This window comes from Sciurus vulgaris (genome assembly GCF_902686455.1).
Source record: "Sciurus vulgaris genome assembly, chromosome: 13".
Lineage (NCBI taxonomy): Eukaryota > Metazoa > Chordata > Mammalia > Rodentia > Sciuridae > Sciurus > Sciurus vulgaris.
In genome coordinates this window covers 86,959,611-86,978,654 of record NC_136474.1, presented here as the reverse complement: position 1 = coordinate 86,978,654, position 19,044 = coordinate 86,959,611, and the positions used below count along the sequence as shown (strand labels likewise).

The 19,044-nt window shown below is 40.8% G+C and overlaps 1 long non-coding RNA gene across 1 annotated transcript; it reads left to right on the top strand.

Annotated features, from left to right (window-relative positions):
* The first annotated feature begins 394 nt into the window (after nucleotides 1-394).
* LOC306643056 lies at nucleotides 395-18,900 on the top strand. The gene is made up of 3 exons (XR_013758812.1): nucleotides 395-564; nucleotides 17,481-17,605; nucleotides 18,779-18,900. It is a non-coding gene; the product is annotated as an uncharacterized lncRNA (long non-coding RNA).
* The last annotated feature ends 144 nt before the right edge of the window (nucleotides 18,901-19,044 follow it).

The window sequence follows — 19,044 nt, the reverse complement described above, 5'->3', positions numbered from 1 at the left end:
ACACTATAATGCCTCTGAAATTATATACTAAGTTTTTGTTCTAAGATAGATATGTGCATATTCCTAAGGGAAGGTCTTTATTTTTAATCATATTCTTAAAAGAGAAAATATCCGCCCCCATGTAGGACCCATACCAAACATACCGTTCCCCGGCATACCCTGAAATTTGCACATACTGCACTTTCTCTCAAAATGAATGACCTTTTTGTTTTTGTTTTTGTTTTTGTTTTTGCTGTATACTATTATGTCAGAATAATGTTCTTCTTCAAACCCCAAGTCAAAGATAACCTTACTAATAAAACCATTATTATTAACTCAACAGCCAGAGTGTACTGTTCTCTTCCATGACACACAAAACTCTTTTCTGCCTTGTTAAAATAGCAGTAAGGTCACATTATAGCTGATGATTCACCAGTTGGTCTGACTGGCAGAGTCAATATTCCTCACTCCCTCTCCCCACCCCCTCCATAAACTTACTGTCTGGACCTAAGAGCAGGAGCTGAGAGCAAATAGAGTCTGTATGCATGGATGATGGAAAGACCAATAAAGGTGAGCCTTCGTCAGGTGAGTGAAGCTTCTCTTTCTAGTTCCTTTAACTCTTCAGGAATCTGCACCCGGACGCAAGATGTTTATCTGATCCTGCGTTCATTTTGTGAGTTTGGGAATTGCTACCATAACTTACACCCAGAAATCCCAGCCATCTCAGAGTTCAGACCTCTCAGGATCTGCAGATGGGGGTCCCTGCATCATTCTCTACTGTTGCCTTTGACTCCTCAGGGTGATGGGGAGACCAGTCGAATCTACTCCCGTCACTAGTGCAGACAAGGAGGCCTGAGTTGCTGTAAGAGAAGCCTCCAGGCTTCAGGGACAAGCATTGTCTCACTCATAAACACATATTCTCTGATTTTCCCCAGCATTTACTCCAAATTAATTTTTCCATGGAAAGCCAACTGTTGTACTTCAAGCCTTTACAAGTGAATTGTAAGTTACCAAGTGAGTTGTTATCACTCCTATGTCTTTGAAAGACCCGGTGGTTGTAATACTGGTTCAGTATCACATGGGGAATAGAAGTTAAACAAGGCACAGTCCCTAGCTTCAGGAAATTATCTTCATGCCTTGGAAATCCTCTTGGATACATGAAAAATACAATAATCCTGTGTCAATGACTGGATGACAGTGCTGTGTCTTATCTCTTGTTCAGTCTTATCTGTGGTATATCAGGGAGGAAAATGCACTGAGTAAAGAATAAAACTTGACATTTTATTATATATTCCTATACTGTAAAAAATATTGCAGGAGTCAATAATGAGGTCTGTTTCTCCATTGTCTTCTGACGATGAAATTATTTTATAACTTGGAGAGCAAAACAAAGTTGAAATGATTTTAAGCCTTTTCTATTTATTGCCTTAGAGAGATCCAGAAAGTCCCTAACAGTGTCTTTTCCCCAGTTTCCTTGTCCTCACCACAGACCTGTTTCATCACCTGGAGGTGTCATTTATGAAGACAAAATAGGACCACATGTGACATAATTTAGAAGAATAGAAGAGTGTTTACAACTGCCCGTTGGTACTAACTTGATCAGCTTTTTGGTCTCCAAGTACTCACTAGCTAGTCTTTTCTCTTTGGAGTGATGTGGTCTAGCTTGATGCTAAATATTTGAAAGAAGTCTGAAACAATAGCGATCACGAGGTAAGACAGCAGCCAGAGGAGCTTCCCTAATGTTCAGACCATCCCAGCCTGTGAGGATCACCTTGGAGGGCCCACGGAGTCTCAGTCGGTGGAGGATTAACCTTTGGCTTCACACAGCTGTGTCCCTTCTGAAATCAAATTTGCCACACTCAGTGGAACCATCACATTGGGAAGAGCCTTTTTTTAATTTCCCAAGCCATTTAATTTATTCTGCATAACTAGCCACTTTCTCCCTCCGGGGACTTTCACGAAAGAGCTCAAGCCTTGATCTTTCCTTGTCGGAGGGGACAAAGCCAGTAAGTGACAGCCCAGGCTCCTGACAGGGCTGCACCTGCAGAAAACCAGATTTAAGGATTAAGGACACGGAGGCTGCACCCCGTCCTCCTAAATCCTCATGAAAATAATGCAGCATGAATCCTTTTAAAAATGTACTTAGGTGTGAAATCTTGGTCTTTCTTGTTTCCTTTTTCTTTCTTTTTCATCCCTAGACCGCCCTAGGTCACATCATGTTTCAAGAAAATAAAAAGGCTTCGTTAGTCAGGCAGTATCCATAACAGATGTCAGTTCAAACTGAGCACCCTAAAGAGATGCAAAAGACACCCTGGCATCCAGAAATGAACACATCCTGCATCCAACAAGACAAACATGTCCAAAGGGCTATTCTAACAGATTCGACTCCACATTGTAAAGTGCTTGAGTGGATGTGGCAATAAAGGGGAGATGTATATTTCAACACCCTGGGAGTTCATTTCTGTCAATCAATGGCAGGAATTCACTTTGAGGATATTACCTAAAGGTGTTTTTGAATCACTGGACATTTGGAAGCCTAGTTTGAAGCAAGCATTTAATGGAAGAGGAATGTTTTAAAAGCTTTCTAACCATTTGAAGCTGTTATGCTGAAAATAACATTTCAGAGTAATATAGCAATGCCAGTCGATTTTCGGGGGGGCCAGGAGAGGTGAAAGCTTAGCAAGGGTGAGTGAATTCTCCACAAATGTTACTAGCAGGGTAAGTGATAGAGCAGAAGCCAGAATTCTCTGACACTGGCTACTTGGTGTTCTGCCTCCATGAGACACTTAACAGTGAGGAGTAGTACTAAGTTTCAGAAAGGTTTCAAAAATAAATCTTCTGGAAGCACAAAAAGAGCAAGAAAATTTCTTGGGTTAAGGCTTTGGGGTAGAGTAGAAAGGAAAAATGGAAACAGAGTTTTTCCTTGAATTTTTCTTTGAATTTCACCACAAGAGGAGGGAAAAGGGAAGAAAGATAGGATGGAAAGGAAGCTATAAACTAGGCTTTAGTCACAAGTAGGACCAGCAGAAAATACCTTTGTATTTTGTATACCTATGTATACCTTTGCAACAAAATATAGTGGAAAAAATTCTAAACTGAGAACATAGCTACTTTGTTCTTCTTCCAGCATCTACTTCTGACTATGAGAGAAGCTTCCTTCAAGTGCAATTCTATTTGAGTCTTATTTAGAATTTTAAAAGTCTACTTTTATAGTTGTAATTGACACTGATTCCCTTAGGAGTTTCCAATTTAATAACACCCATGAGGAAGCTTTATAAACTATGAAATACTATGCATGTTTTAAAGTCCTTATTACTTTTATAAAGGATATCTATGACTTTGAAGTCCAGAAAATTCCATGGTCAGGCTCCAAACTGCATGTGAAACATGATAATGCAATTTCTTGAACATCCCTGCTTTGCGTACACCACCTCTAACCTTTCCTGCAAACTTCAAGCTGGCTTGTATATTGGTTTCCCGTTGCTACTGCAGTAAATTATCACAAACTTTGTGACTTAGAACTATGCAAATTTACTCTTTGATAGGTATTGAGATCTGTAGCCAAACCAAAGTGTCAACAGAGCTACATTCTTCTCTGAAGTCTCTGGGGAGGACGATACTCACAGGTTCTGGGGATTAGGATGTGGACATTATTGTGTCTACCATAGCAGTATTAACCCTATGTTGAAATAAGGAAACTGAAGGTCAGAGTAGTGAAATAATTAGACCATGAAATGAGGCAGGCATAAGCGAACTACCTCTTGCACTGATAAGAGCAGCTTTGGTATTAAATCTTAATGTTCAAGCAAACATTGTTTATTGTTTAGGCCTCTTCCATCAAACATCTGCCTGCCTCCAGTATTATGCCTTTGGGTAGGAATGAATTAGTCAAAGGGAAATTATAAATAAACCCAAACTCAAGTTCACTTTTGAAAATAAATTTCCAGACCAGATGCTTCACACAGTGGACACAGACATTTTTGAACCAACTATTCAAAAAGAAGAGGATTCTGTGTTCCAATTAAAGTAACTAAAACAATAAGGGCTTTCACTTTTTATGCTGTTGCTGTTCAAAGGGCTGCAATTGGCACAACGTATTTCTGGCCTTGCTGGTGTTAAAGTCTGTATCCATGTCTTATCTGTGTCTATGTCAATACCCATAAACACATAGGTGTGATGCCCACAGTTCAGCATCATGTTTTTCTGATTCCCAAAATGTCAGTTGAGCTTGGTTTTCAGATGCTTACCTTAGCCTGTGAGGTAGAAGCAGCAGCCATGACAAGAACAACAGGCCAAGCTAGTCCCTAGCTAGGCTTCATTCAGTGCATTGAGTGGAACAGGTACTGCTTTAAGCACTTTGAGTGCATGGACTCAACAAATCTTAGATCAACAGCCTGCAGTAGGCATGAATATGTGTTACAAATGAATAACCTGGCACTCAGACCAAGGTCACACTGCAAGAAAGGTTTGGAATGGGACTGCACACTCCACCTGAGAGGCACTGTGGGAGTAGACTGGACAGGATGGGATGTGCGGAGGACTCACCACCCACCACCATAAGGGTGAGAGTTACTAGGACACCTGGGCCAGCTGCCCCACCACACACACCCTGGTCATGACAGTCTTTAAGTCATACTTTCAACCAAAGAAGCAGGACCCTACCCTAGCCCACCAAGACCCTAGAAGCATTTGGCCTGTACTAGAGTCCATCCAGACTCATAGAACCCAACGATTAAAAAAATCAACACCCTGATTGCTTTAAATTTGTATCTGAAAAGGACAACATTATTACTTTTGTTTACAGTGGCATCTGTAAGTTAATAAAGAGGAGCACTGATATTTTATTAAAAATGCTCAAATCTGCTACAGTAGTACATGTTATGCTGGTTACAATGAGATGACTAGAAGATTTTTGCACAACTTGGTAATAACTTTGTCCTTAATGTGATTCAGACCAACAACAACAATCTCAAAACAAGAAAAAGAGCTGCTGGCTAAGGCAGGGTACAAAATGTGGAAGCAAGTCGGCTGGATTGAGTACATTAGTTAAGGAAAAATGGGTGGACGTCAAACACAAAATCAATTCAGTTCCTCAGTATTGATTCTCTGTTCTAGCCTATATCTGTCCTCTCTCTCTCTCTCTCTTTCTCTCTCTCTCTCTCTCTCTCTCTCTCTCTCTCTCTCTCTCTCTCACACACACACACACACACACCCCACAGTATGAGACCACTAAAAGTCTGTTGTTGACATAGAAATGTTATATATTCTTGAATTAATTAACTCCATTATTTGCCAAATTTTGTAGCTCTGTACCAGAATTGGATCAAAATTCAAAAGCCAAGAGACAAATTTCAAATTAAAAGCTATTTAAATTTTCATAATATTATGGCATTTGCAGATAAATGGATGGAATTGGAGAATAGCATGCTAAGTGAAAAAAGCTAATTCCAAAACAACCAAAGACCAAATGTTTTCCCTGATAAGTGGATGATGATATATAATGGGGTTGGGGGGTTAGGGTGTGAGAGAAAAATGGAGGGACTTTAGATTACATAGAGGGAAATGAGAGGGGAGGTCATGAAAAATTGTAGAATGAGACAGACATCATGACCCCATGTACATGTATGATCACACAAATGGCATGAATCTACATCATGCACAACTATAGAAACAAAATGATGTACCCCATTTGTGTACAATGAATTAAAATGCAGTCTGTAAAAATAAAAAAAAAATTAAAAATTAAAATTTTTTGAAAAAATTTCCTACATCCACATCTTGCTTACCCCATAAATAACAAGAATATCAAAGAAAGATCATTAGACATTTTCCATGAGTGAGTTTATTGTGCTTGTTAGCTGCCTACTCTAAAATTCTACATGCTTGAGTGTCTCCAGAAAGAAAGAGTAGAGATTAAACTTTCCCCAGAAGGAGCTTGGATAATAGTTGGCTATCCATAATATTTATATGAGAGAAAAAAGCCCTAAGATTATTTACATAGCAATTTTCATTTTAGTATAAATTAATACGTTGCAAATTGCGTGTTTAATATTGCCTAATTTAAATCTTAAGAAAGAAATAGGTTAGAGCTGTACCACCCACTTCATAAATGAGAATGTTAAAATCCTGGGTGAGAAAATGGTAGGACCTGGACTCAAACCCAGGCCATTTGTGGCTAAAACCCATGTTCCTTCTGCTACAGTCCATGGAATCAGAGGAGGCACTTTAATTACACTTTCAATGGATAATCAGGACACTTCTTTGGGGAAACATAATGTAAACTGAATTTTAAAGAAAGAAAATTTTAAGAGGCATGCAGGTTAAGTTAGCTTTTGCATCGCTGTGACCAAAAGACCTGACAAGAAGAACACGGTGGGGGGGAGGGAAGGGTTAGTGTTAGGGTTAGAGTTAGGGTTAGGGAGGGGGGCAAGTATAGAGGAAGAAAGTACTGTATAGAGGGTAAAGAGGGGTGGGAGGGGTGGGGGGAAGGGGAAAAAATAACAGAATGAATCAAACAACATTACTGTATGTGATTTTATGATTACACAAATAGTATGCCTTTGCGCCATGTACAAACAGAGAGGCAACATGTATCCCATTTGTTTACAATAAAATTAAAAAAAAAAAAAAAAAAGAAAAAGGAAAAAAAAAAAAAAAAAAGAACACGGAGGAGGAAAAGTTTATTTTGGCTCATGGTTCCATAGATGGTCAACTCCATTGCTCTTGGCAGAACATCCTGATGGAAGAGCATGGCAGAGGAAAGCAGCTCAGGATATGGTAACAGGAAACAGAGAGACACCAGAGACAAAATACAAACCTCAAAGTCACGTGCACAATGATCTACTTCCATCAGTCACACCCTGTCTCCCTACAGTTACCACCCAGGTAATCCCTATGAGAGGATCAATTCACTGATTAGGTTACGGCTCTCATAACCTAATCTTTTAACCTCTGAAACATTCTTACATTATCTCACATGAACTTTTGGGGGATACCACATATTCAAACCATGCCACAGATTAATCAAATATTTTGTATAAAGTCATAGATTTAAGAAAACATTCTTCCATTTATGCTGTGAATATGAGAGAGAGAGAGAGAGTGTGTGTGTGTGTGTGTGTGTGTGTGTGTGTGAAGAGAGAGAGAGAGAGAGAGAACAGACTATGAGTGTGCATGTTTACATCATAAGCAATTGCTAATCCAGGCTAAAATAGAAAATCAATATTGAGGAACTGGACTGATTTTGTAGTTGACTTCCTGCCATTTATTCCACAGTTCCCCTATGGGAAATATGTGGCTTGGAAACTTGATCCCAGCTTAACAGGCAGGTCAGATTGTTCTAATCATTTCATTTCCCCATCCTGGTAATTGATTTAGAAATTTACTTGTGAACTCTGTGGAGGTTTCTGAGATAGTTATTCTTAAACCAGAATATGAGTCTTCTAATTCCGTTGCAATAGAGTGGCTTCTGAACCAGCCCTCAGAAAATACAAAGACAACCATGTGGGACAATTCCTTTCATGTGTTGGACAACAGCAGCACAGGCTGAGATGAGTGACAAACGGAAACACACAGACAGGCCCAAGCTTTCTGCCTGGAGGCTTTTTCTAGAGCATGGCTGAGGAGTGGGAATCCAAGCAGAGCTCAAGGACCCAGAGGAGATGGGGAGGCAGACTGGAGTCGAGGCATGCTGGGAAGGGTATCTGAGGGAAAGGAACTGTGCAGAGAAGAAGCTGCAGAAATCTTCACCAATCAGAAAAGAGCAAGCTTGCCTCGGTCTGGGCTATGAATTCACAGGTAAGATTTCACACGGACCAGCAGAGAGTGGCTTTGAGGGGTACAGAAGTGAGAGGGAACTCCCAGGGGCTGCACAGTGCTGAAAAGGAGGTCTGACCAGGCAGAGCAACCCAGGCATTCAGACAAGACCCTTCAAAGGCCTCTTCTTAGAAGCAGAGCTATTCTAGTCTTAGAACAAAAGTGTCCTGGCCTCATCTCAATAAAGTTAAACAAGCACTGAAAGAAATGAGCTGGTCTGTGGCAAATTAATTGCCTGCCAGAACGTAACTGAACTCTTTAAAAGAAAACAACAAAATCCAGTAGGCTGCAGTGTCAATGGATAATCAAGAATTACAAACAAGCAAAAAGGCAAACAATATGATCCATGAGGCAGTGGGGGCAGTCAACAGAGCCAGCAGAAATAAACCAGATGGGCAGAAGTGTGGGAATTAGGGAGGGCATTAAGGAGCTACATGAGATGGCTTTGAAAGATTTTCAAATGTAATACTCTATGAGAAAAATAGAGTATACATGCACACCTGCACACACAATTCTGCACTGATAATGATTCAAAAGTATTTATTGGGCACTTTTAAATGTGCTGGATACCTTGCTAAACCTTAAGAACAATCAAATAAAGAAAAAAAAAAAACCATCTTCTGCCTTCAGGGAACGTAGACTCTAGTGGGGTGTGGGGGTTAGACCTGCAATTTTCCCCAGTGCTATAAAATGGCAGGTTGGAGTGAGCATAGGGATGAAACAGGAGAAATCTAACCTCCTTGAAGTTCAAAGCAACTTTTCAGGGGGAAATAATTAACCCCTTTCTGGAAAGCTATTCACAAATTCCCACACACTACACCTGCAACTTGCTTTGAGTTTGCATTCCAAAATTTCTTCCAAGTCCACCAATTCCTTATTCCAAATGGATATTTCATTTGGATTACTGTTTCTTAATGCATGAGTGGTCATGGAAGATAATTGCAGTGTTAGGGCTGCATTCTAAAACTGTCACCTGAAGAAGTGGCCCCTAAGCTCTGAAAAGGATTGACACAACGAGCCATTGCTATGGAAATCAAATATATAAACCACCTCTTTGAGAGAGGAAATATGAAATCAGAAGCAAATGTCTCCACTTAAATGAAGATTATCTTTAATTAAAAAGAAACTATGAAAAAATCATTTGGATCAAAACACTTGGCTTTATTCAAAAATGCTTTAGAAATTGCCTTCTCTGAGCTGATGAGAATGTGAAGGATCCAGGATGTTTGGGACCTAGGACACCAAACAAATTGCCTATTCCCTGACTAATCAATTTGAGGCATAGATTACAAACAAAACTAGGCTTGACTGTGTTTTGTCGTTTACCACAATTTACACATCTTCTCTGTTGAGTTTTCTAAATCTGATGGAAGGAGAAAAGGGTCCTTATTTCAAATTATTTGACGTCAGCACTTCCCTTTTTCGATCTAAAAAATAAACACCATCTTTCATAGACTTTAAATGTTTTGAAACTTTTAAATACTTTTTAACTAAAGTCTATCATACATAGAGGAGTTGTAAAACTCTTGAGAGATGATAGGTCTCACCAGCATCTGTTGTTCATCAGTTCCAGACTGAATCAACACCCAGGGTCATTTACTTTTTCCCCATATTTTTCTTATGATGCCTAGAACGAGCCCTTCTGTTTCTTCTCTGGTTTGGAGTGTCATTTAAATGTCACCAAAATGTTTATACTTAGGAGCTGGGGTTTTAGGTCAGTAGTTGAGCACTTGCCTGGCATGTGTGAGACACTGGGTTAGATCCTCAGCGCCACATAAAAATAAATAAAATATAAACTATTGTGTCCATCTACAAAAAAAAAAAATTCAAATGTTCATATGTAGAGGGTTGTCCCCAGGATGGTGGTATTGGAAGGTGTGGTGAACTTTTAAGAGAACTCAGGACATAGCTGAGTGGTGGAATGTTTGCCTTGCTTATACCAGGACCTGGCTCTGATTCCTAGCATTCACTAATAAAAAAAGGAAGAAAAAGAAAAATGGTAAATCCTAATGGGAGGTTGTCAGGTCCCTGAGGGGATTGTAGGACCCTGGTCTCTGATCCAAGAATATGACTGTTCTGCTCCTACACAACCTCCCACCCTGACGGACCATCCTCTGTTGCCCTCTCCAGAACTGAGCCCATGGGTGCCGTGCCTTTGAACCTCCAACACTGTGAACTCAATAGATCTTCCCTATTTATAGGTTAGTGCTCAAGGTTTCCCACTGTAATGCGAAGCTGACTGACACAGTTCCACATAATACATATGCTTCAGGTAATGGATATGAAATTGCAGCACACTTGTTGACTTTGCTCTGAAATGAGATAAGTAGAATATTGCTCCCACACCAATGCTTTGATTCCTTGCAAAGAATCCTGTGAGTCTGTGGAATTCTACCCTCCTATGTCCCGGGGTGACTTACAAAGGCATCATAACTTAATGTGAAGGGTTCAGGGAGCTCCATCTAGATCCTTCTTGGCACATATATTTTTCTACTCTTTTCACCACAGTGCTCCCTGAAACATCCTCTGCTTCACAAAATTTTCTATTCTTTACACTGTTCACCCCTGTGTGGGCTGCTGGAGTGGGTATCATTACAGTCATTTTTTTTTTCTTTGCAGAAAAAGGACAATCTTTCAGAGGCTCCATCTCTGGCAGGAGAAGCACAGGTATGCATGTGGCAGAGTGAAAACTGTGTCCTGGAAGGCCCAGGTCGTAGGTCTGTGCTCTTACCTTTCTGGGGACAGGGGATAATTGCAAACAGCAGTACAAAGCTCTTGGCTGCGCTCCAGGAAGCAGGAGAAGTATGTAAACAGACAGAACCTAGGGGACCATATGTTGTTTCTATTTCTCAGGGTCTCCAGCTTTGTTTTCTAGCAATGGCCCAAAACCAAGCCTCTGAAGGGCTCAAATATTCAGGGAAAAAAACACACTGTGTTAATAGTACATTTTCATCTTCTTCAGCGTCTGTCTTCTGCCTTCTTCTTAGGAAAGATAAAAATATGACTGGATATAAAGTGTTCACCCACCTTTTGCCCTCAGTCTTCAGTACTTAAAACAAGGTTTGCAACACTGTTAGCAGAATATCATCACCCGCTGAAGCATCCTAGCAGACTCACAGGATGGCACCCGAAGGCCTCAGACAGAAATGATTCCAAAGCACGTTAAAGTCACGAACGTCATGCAAATAGATGCTACAGAAAAACAGAGCACCCTGAGAACTAATGACCTCAGAGCTTGCAGGGTCCCAAGAGGCTTCTGTGAAAGGTCAATGAATACAGGAGGCAGGATTAACGAGCAGAAGAGAGGCAGGATCTTTGCAGGACAACCGAAGGAAGGGAGGCCGAGAGTCCTCACTCTCAGTCTGACACAAGCTTGTTCACCATGCAGACCAGACAGCTGGTGTCAGAATCCTGTCTTTGTAAACATCTCTCCTTTCTAAAAGAACATAATTCTGCTCCCCTGGTGTATTCTTCACTTATAGCTGTCTGAATTGAAAAGGCAGATGTTTTATTTGGGGAATTGACTGCAAGGGTGATTGCTTTCAGGTGAAATGGTTAATAAATTAAAATTTAGGGAGCAAGATAAGTCTACTTAGGGAGTAGAACTCTCCTAGCTAAGGTGGGGAAGAGAGCTCAGCCTGGTTGTTCTGGAATAGCTCTGTGGATAATGACATAATTAGCAGAGGAGGGGGGTGGAACAGTGGTATCGATTAGCTGTCTAAAAATTGCCCTATTGCTAAACCTGAAGCCAGACATTTTGTTACTGAAATAACACTTGTTGTACAAGCTGAGTCTCATGCAGAGGAAGGTGTTATAAGGAAAGCTTTGTATGTACAGTGCCCCCAAACTCTGGGACCTTAGCTTCTTTTGAACAAAGTCAAATCTCTCCCAGTTTTCGACCTTCCACCTTCTTCTCACTTCCCACTACAGCACGTCAGTGTCTTTCCAAACAATTAGCAGAAAAAGTCCTCAAGAGTAATGTCTGCCCACTGCTTCCAGGGTCTCTTTCCCCACTCATTAACCCACCGAAGCCTGATCTTAGCGTCTGCCATGGCCCCAGCTTGTCTTCTGGGAACACTAGCATCTTGTTCCATGAGCTGCTGAGGACACTTCAATCTCCACAGTTCCGACTGATCACTTCCTCCTTTTAAAAATCCATCATCCTCTGTTTTCAGGAGTCCACAACTTCCTGGTGTTGCCCCTATATTTCCTTGATTTGTTTTCTGTGGTTCCATCTTACATAAGCTCATATAGTGGCTCTGAAGAAGTATTTCTTCTATAAATGAGAAACAAAAGAGAAGAACCAAGGACGGAATCCAAAGAAAACATGGCAGAATGTGTGCTCCAAAGTCAATTTCTCTAAATTCATGTTTGAGTGCCTTTCTGGATGATGCCCACTGCTAACATTTGCAGGACTCAGAGAGAGGTGCAAAGATGCAAACAAAGCCTCGGCCTCACAGAACTTCCACCTTCTCTTCGCTAACTCAGCCCTGCTCATAGAGGAGCTGGCTTCCTGGCCAGCAGACAATGCAGAGTCAACCACAAGTCCTTCCATGACCACGCAGAAGCTGTGACAGCAGCCACTTTAGGCATTGCTCTGGCTAAGGAGTGGGCAAACAGCAACTGAGTCCACTCCGGAGGCCACAGCCCAGAGATCTGAAGCATAACCTAAAAGAGGAGATTCTATTAGGCTTGGGGTGGACTTGTCCCTTGTCCCTTAGGGAAAGTCTTCACCCCCACCCTCCACTCACATGCCAGCCCAGAGCAGGGCTGGGGAGAGGTTCTGGTTGCAAGACTAGTCTCCCTCATCTTTTGGTGTTGTCAGCTGAGGAGGCTGAGCCTCCCCTTTGGTTGCCCTTGACAGGCATCAGAATAGGTTCCAAAGCCAGGCAAAGCTTCTCACACTTTTAGAGCCTGTATCCTACAAAGCCTTGGATGCTCCTGGGGGCCTCATGTCCCTATACCCTAAACCCTAGATGGTCACAGTTTCTGTACATCCACTCTACTCTTACCTGATTGTGATTTTTTCACATTATATTTTAAGCAAAATTAATAGGTGATGTACATAAAGATGCAGTTAGAGAATAAGTAAACAATACTGCTTTCTACGCTCTTGGAGACGGCTAAGGACCAAATGAAGGAAGTTTCATAAGCAAAAGGTTGTGGGAAAGAGATGGAGGACTTAATCAGACAGAGGTTTAATTAAAAACTAATGAAGTGAGGAAACTGGGCTTACCCAAGATGAAAATAATTACATTGTATGTTACCCTGTTTGTTCATTATCTAAGCCAGTATTTTCAACTGACTCATACGCATCTAGTGAAAAATAATACTTTATTTAGCAAAATTGGTCATGTACACTACCAACCCATATCTATTTACACCCATGCATTCATTCATTTCTCATTACAGAATGGGGAAAATTCAGGGAATTTGCGTATGCCGCATGGAATTTGATGCTGCTAAATACGAATATTAACAATGAAAATTAATCAAAAACAGGAACGGAACGTGTTAGAGTTGAAAGACTCCATACATTTTAAGAATCCCATTTTAGACCTGGAACAGAAACACTTGAAATTCCAGAAACCATTGCCCTCTTATTTGTGTCTCCAACCACAGGACAATGGGACCATTTCCTCTCCCTTCAATGTGAAAGGGTCTCCTCTGCACATCTGGGGTCTCCTCTTGGGAGTCTGCCTCACCCTGGGAAGATCTTCTTCCTGGGTCATTGGGTTCATTTGCAGTCGTTCTTCAAAGCACAAGCCAAGGAGCACCTCACGTACGAGATGTCCCTCAGCCCAGGTTCTGTAGTAGAATCAGTCCTCCTCGCTGCTCAGAGTGCAATGGAACTTGGGACTGAGGTAGCGTGTTGGCTCTCCGCTCACTGACTGGGTACTTCGGGTGGATTTGGGTCCCTCCATTTTTTGTCTATAAAATATGGATGGCAACTAAATATAATTCACAAGAGACTTTTGAGATTTAAATAGCCAAGAAAAGAAATGGAAGAACAATTCAGGAACAATGTCTGGTACTCTGTAAGTGCCTACAGATGCTGCCTATTGTTATAGTACATCTTTATTTGAGCACAGGTTATAAACAGTTATATAAATTACATATTAGCTTATCAGAATCTTACCCTTTTCCCCCCAATTCTCCAATCTTTAAAGCATAATAAGCCTTCAATAACTTTTTGTTACACTGCAATACAGTGACCCTAAATTTTATACAAATACCTAAAACTTTACAGTATAATGAATGGTCTCTATATGAGTTATTTTTATAAAGCAAGTGCAAGTGGATAATTTTACCAAAATAAAAATTTTAAAATGTTGAAAATTTCAGGGCCTTAAGAAATGGTCTGAATTAACAAAAGTTCTATTGCATAATGGTTTTGTTAAGGAGTAATGATATGTCCATCCCTAAGTGATGAATGGTGACTCTAAATTATGCACTATATTGGATAAGCCACTATCTTTTTCCACAAGGATTTTCTGCTGTTATCTTTTATTTTGGTCATAATTTACAAAATTTTAAATAAATATTTCAATCAAAGTATTCTTGGACATATATATTATGAAAATTTTCTTATTTGCATAGCAGGAATAAAAGGCCTGGCCCTGATATTCTCCAAACTTCCTGACTGAGGAGTGAACTATCTTCTGATGGTAGACAGTATGTTACTTCCCAATAATAAGAAGTCACATTTAGAAATATCTTAGGTAATTTAGCAATGAATAATTGAAGCACTAGAAATCCTAGTTATGTGGACACTTCTGCTCCACATTAAGATGGAACCAATGAACACAAAAATGTTCAGCTATTTATCCATTCAATATATTCACCTAAAAATAGCCATTATCTGTACATAGCACAATAAAAGGCAAGACTGTCCCAGTGTTTTCAAGGAAAGAAAAAAGGACACAATCAAGTTGCCACTAACAAATAGGAGAGGAATCAGGAATTTTAAATCAAGCCACAGCATCATGCAACAGTCTTTTGCATGATTGACACAAGTCCACTTTATCTTGGTACAAATGTGCTACTAAGGAAGGAGCCAGCTGAGAACACCATGCTTCCACTTCCTGCCTGCCAGCTTTACTTTAAAGAAAGAGGGTTGCTCATTTTGCATTGATTGTAAAGTCACTCCAACCTTTATCTGCTGCAGCAATAGCATGCTTTTCCTCAATCGGGGCAGAATCTGGTAAAACAGAAACATAGGCATCCATATTTATCTGTCTATAGTATGCAATGAGACATTTCTCCACCTAAGCCAATTACTTTGCTGTCAAAATATTACCAGAAGCAACTGAAGAAATCAGTAGGGCTTTATACAGCCTGGTTTCCCCACTGGTACAGATAGGAAGTCTTCAGCCTTCCCTCTCTGGGTTTGTCTTCCGCTTTCTAAGTTGAAAATCCTCATCACTACTAACCTGGTATTATGAGGACTAAAAACACTTTGAGATGCAAACAAATGCAGAAAACTTGATCCTGGCTGCCTTCTTATAGTAAGAGCAACTCCTTAATGGGGAGAGACTTAATAAAACTGCTAAGGTTCAAGTTCAATGAATTCTCTCCAAGAAGTACTCCAATGACCCTGAACATAATATGAATTTATGTTATTTCATCTCTCTCTCTCTCTCTCTCTCTCTCTGCAAAAATGAGAGAGAGAGAGAGAGAGACAGAGACAGAGATACAAAGAGACAGAGACAGAGAAAGAGAAATTGGAAATGGAAAATGTAGACATGAACCTCACTGTCCGTCAAGGAAGCATGAAGCCTCCTGAATGCTCAGTATAAGAGTTAGTTGCATGTACGTGTTGAAACCAGTGAGTCTGGGCATCACTTTCTGGGGATGTGAAAGAAACATGTATGTTCCAACTCAGGATATGGTGACAGAGGATCCTAAAGAAATAACACCTTAAGGGACTGCAAAAGCTGTATCAGTGACCCAGGCTGCCACAAAAGTGGACCTGGCATCTCAATCAACCTTGGGTAGATCTCTGCAGGACTGGCAAGACCCCTCCTGATGTCAGAGTCACCAGTGCTGTTGAAGGGGAGTCCTGAATTACAGAAGGGAATACCTTCTCCAGAAAGTTAGCCAGCATGGTCACAATGTGATGTTAGAATTAAGGGCTAGGTTTGATCCTCCCTAAAACATTGTCTAAAATTCTAGACTTAGAGTGATACAATTTTGAATTCATGAAGAGCCAACCCTGTGCTTACTGAAAATTTCAACGTATATTTATTTTGTTTTCATCCCCTGAGTTTTCTATACAAATATAGTATGACTGAAGCTAGCTATACAAACATTTTTTTCATGAAATCCACTTTTATAACTGTCTATTTCTAAAACTACTACAAAGAAAATTGCCTTTCCCCTTTATTCATTCTTTAATGGTCTTAAAACAATTATCTATCACTGTTATAATACATGTCAACATCAAAGATTTTATACTTTGGTACATGGTTCCTATTAAAAGCTATCACTGTAAGAAAAAAAATCACTATCCTGTGATATAGGACTTGACATTTCTCTTAGCAATGTAAAAAAAAAAAAAAAAAAAAAAAACAATGCAGTTGTTGAACAAAATGTTCAGTTCTCAAATCACCATGAGGATCTAAGAAAGCTTTACTTGTAAACTCTTCCTTGAGATAAAGCATCATGCCTTTTGCTGCTTTATTCTACTTACTATCTGGCACAAATCACATACAGAATGTACAGAATATTTCAGGACATGAATAGCACACGGTCCATAATTTACAGATTATCATTTGCATCAAAATAAGCTGTGCAAAGCCTTTAGCAACCACCATGTAGGGGAGTCGGTCTGAGAAAGGCTTACTTTTCTGCTCTGGCCTCTGCTAAGTGAAGGCCATGTTTTCCAAGAGGGCTGCTCAGGTCCCCTGGCAGATACTCTGCAGCAAGGATGGCTAACCAAGCCACCACAGAATGGAGGCCCCAGAAGGAGATGTTTCCTAAACAATTGTGGGAAAGCCATAGCATGCGCATCTATTGTAGCAAAAATAAAACCCAGCTTCCCAGGACCTCTTCAGTGCAAGGTGTTCCTTGCTAGCTCTGAATTGATCACCCCTCCCAGGCTCCCCAGACTCTCTTTCCACATCAGTAGAAGCCACCCTGCTTCTCAGCATGATCCCAGTTTTCAGGATGGCGCAGATACTTCACAATTTGTTCTTACAAATCACACTCTGTCTTGATGGGGGAGGGGGAGGAATAAAAGATGTTTTAATTAAGATGATTATAAAATAAATAAAAAATTAACAAGTCAAAGCAGAGTAAACAAAACACTGTGTAAGCAAAACAGTGCCTTTTAGGAGTTCCCAGAATGACTAAATTAGCAGAGAAGTGGAGGTATTCATTTTTTCAAAAGTATTTACATGTTTATTTACATTTTTTCACACTGATGAACAATGTGTTTTATGTAGATCCCCATTAGAATTTCTCTGATTCCTTCTGCAAACAATGAACTTATTTCTCATGCAGATTGTATCTGTTTAAAAAGTTATTTGCCTTCTATGATAAAGTATCAACTAATTATTCATCCAAATTGTTCTATAACCTTAATAATAATAAATTGTTATTTTCTACTCTAACTGGAAACAAATGTGTCATTTTAGAGATTATGGTTTTACTCATTTGATGCATCTATTTTTGTGTCTCCGCAGCCTGTGAAACAATTGAACACTCCTCTTCTGCTAAAACTTTCCCCTGGATCCATGTCATGTTTGCCCTGTTCTAACTTTCTGGCCACTCCAGCAGGACAGGAGAGATGGAAGATGCTGGTACTAAGGTAGAGCTGACTGGGAGCAAGAAGTTCTGTTGTGCACAGCACAGTGACCACAGACAATGGTCATGTATTTCATATTTCAGAAAAGCTAGAAGAAGGAGGGATTTGGAATTCTTTCACTGTAAAGAAATGGTTAATGTTTGAGAAAATACATGTGTTTACTTGGATTCAAGAATTGCAGAATGTATCCATGTATCAGAACATCACATGGAATCTCGTCAATATGTAGAATTTTTGTGGAATCAGTTTAAAAAAAAATGCCTTGATGACAAAGCAACCAGGCACAGGATGTAGCATATAGAATGTAGGTGTGAAGTCACAAGAGAGAGAGAGAGAGAGAGAGAGAGAGAGAGAGAGAGAGAGAGAGAGAGAGAGAGAGAAAGAAAGAGAAAGAGGGAGAGAGAGAGAGAGAGAGGGAGAAGAAGAAGAAGAAGAAGAAGAAGAAGAAGAAGAAGAAGGAGGAGGAGGAGGAGGAGGAGGAGGAAGAGGAGAAGGGGCAGAAGGAGGAGAAGGGGCAGAAGGAGGAGAAGGGGCAGGAGGAGGAGGAGGAGGAGGAGAAGGGGCAGGAGGAGGAGGAGGAGAAGGGAAAAGAAAAGAAAAGAAGAAAGAAAGAGAGGGAAGGAAGGAAGGAAGAAAGGAAGGAAGGAAGGAAGGAAGGAAGGAAGGAAGGAAGGAAGGAAGGAAGGAAGGAAGGAAGGAAGGAAAAAAAAGGAAGGAGGGAGGGAGGGGAAGGAAGGGGGGACAGGAGAAAGGAAGGAAGAAAAAGGGGAGAGGAGAGGGAGGGGGAAGTGAAGGGAAGGGAGGAGGGAGGAAGGAATGGAGAGAGGGAGGAAGAATCGAGCACTCACCTCTTTCAAGTCCTGGAAAGCACTCATATAAATTCAGCTTCCAAAGGACTCTTGGGGTTTACTCTGGATTTGTGAGAACTGAGCGGACTTGGCCTTATCTGGTATTTACTCCTCTGTCAGAGGCGCTGGTTGTTGCCTTTCCACTTCAGCTCTGAATCCTTCCTTCTGCTTGGGTTGGGACTCTGCCGACTCCATTCCCCCTTTTCCAGTGGACCCCAAAGGCAGCTGGGAGAGAGACTGAAGGGCTGGGGAAGGAAGATGGGCTGTTCCTGCCCTGGGCTGTGTACTGCTCTGCCTGCAAAGGTCTGGCGATGGTTATTTATCCTAGAAGCACAGCTGGCGCACCGCAGGCTTTTCTCAGTGCTTGGAGCTGACCCAGAGACGTATCTCCAGGCCAGCAGCAGCACCTGCCTAATGCCCCACTGCAGATGCCCGGGTTTTATCTCCAAGGTAGGTTTTAAACCCCCGTCCTCTTCCATGGTCTCCTCCAACTAAGAGGAGGTGACACATTCTGCACTTACTCACTCTGTTAACTCAGTATTCCCTTTCTGCTGTTTTAGTTTTCCATGACTTATTTAGTCCATCTCTTATGAT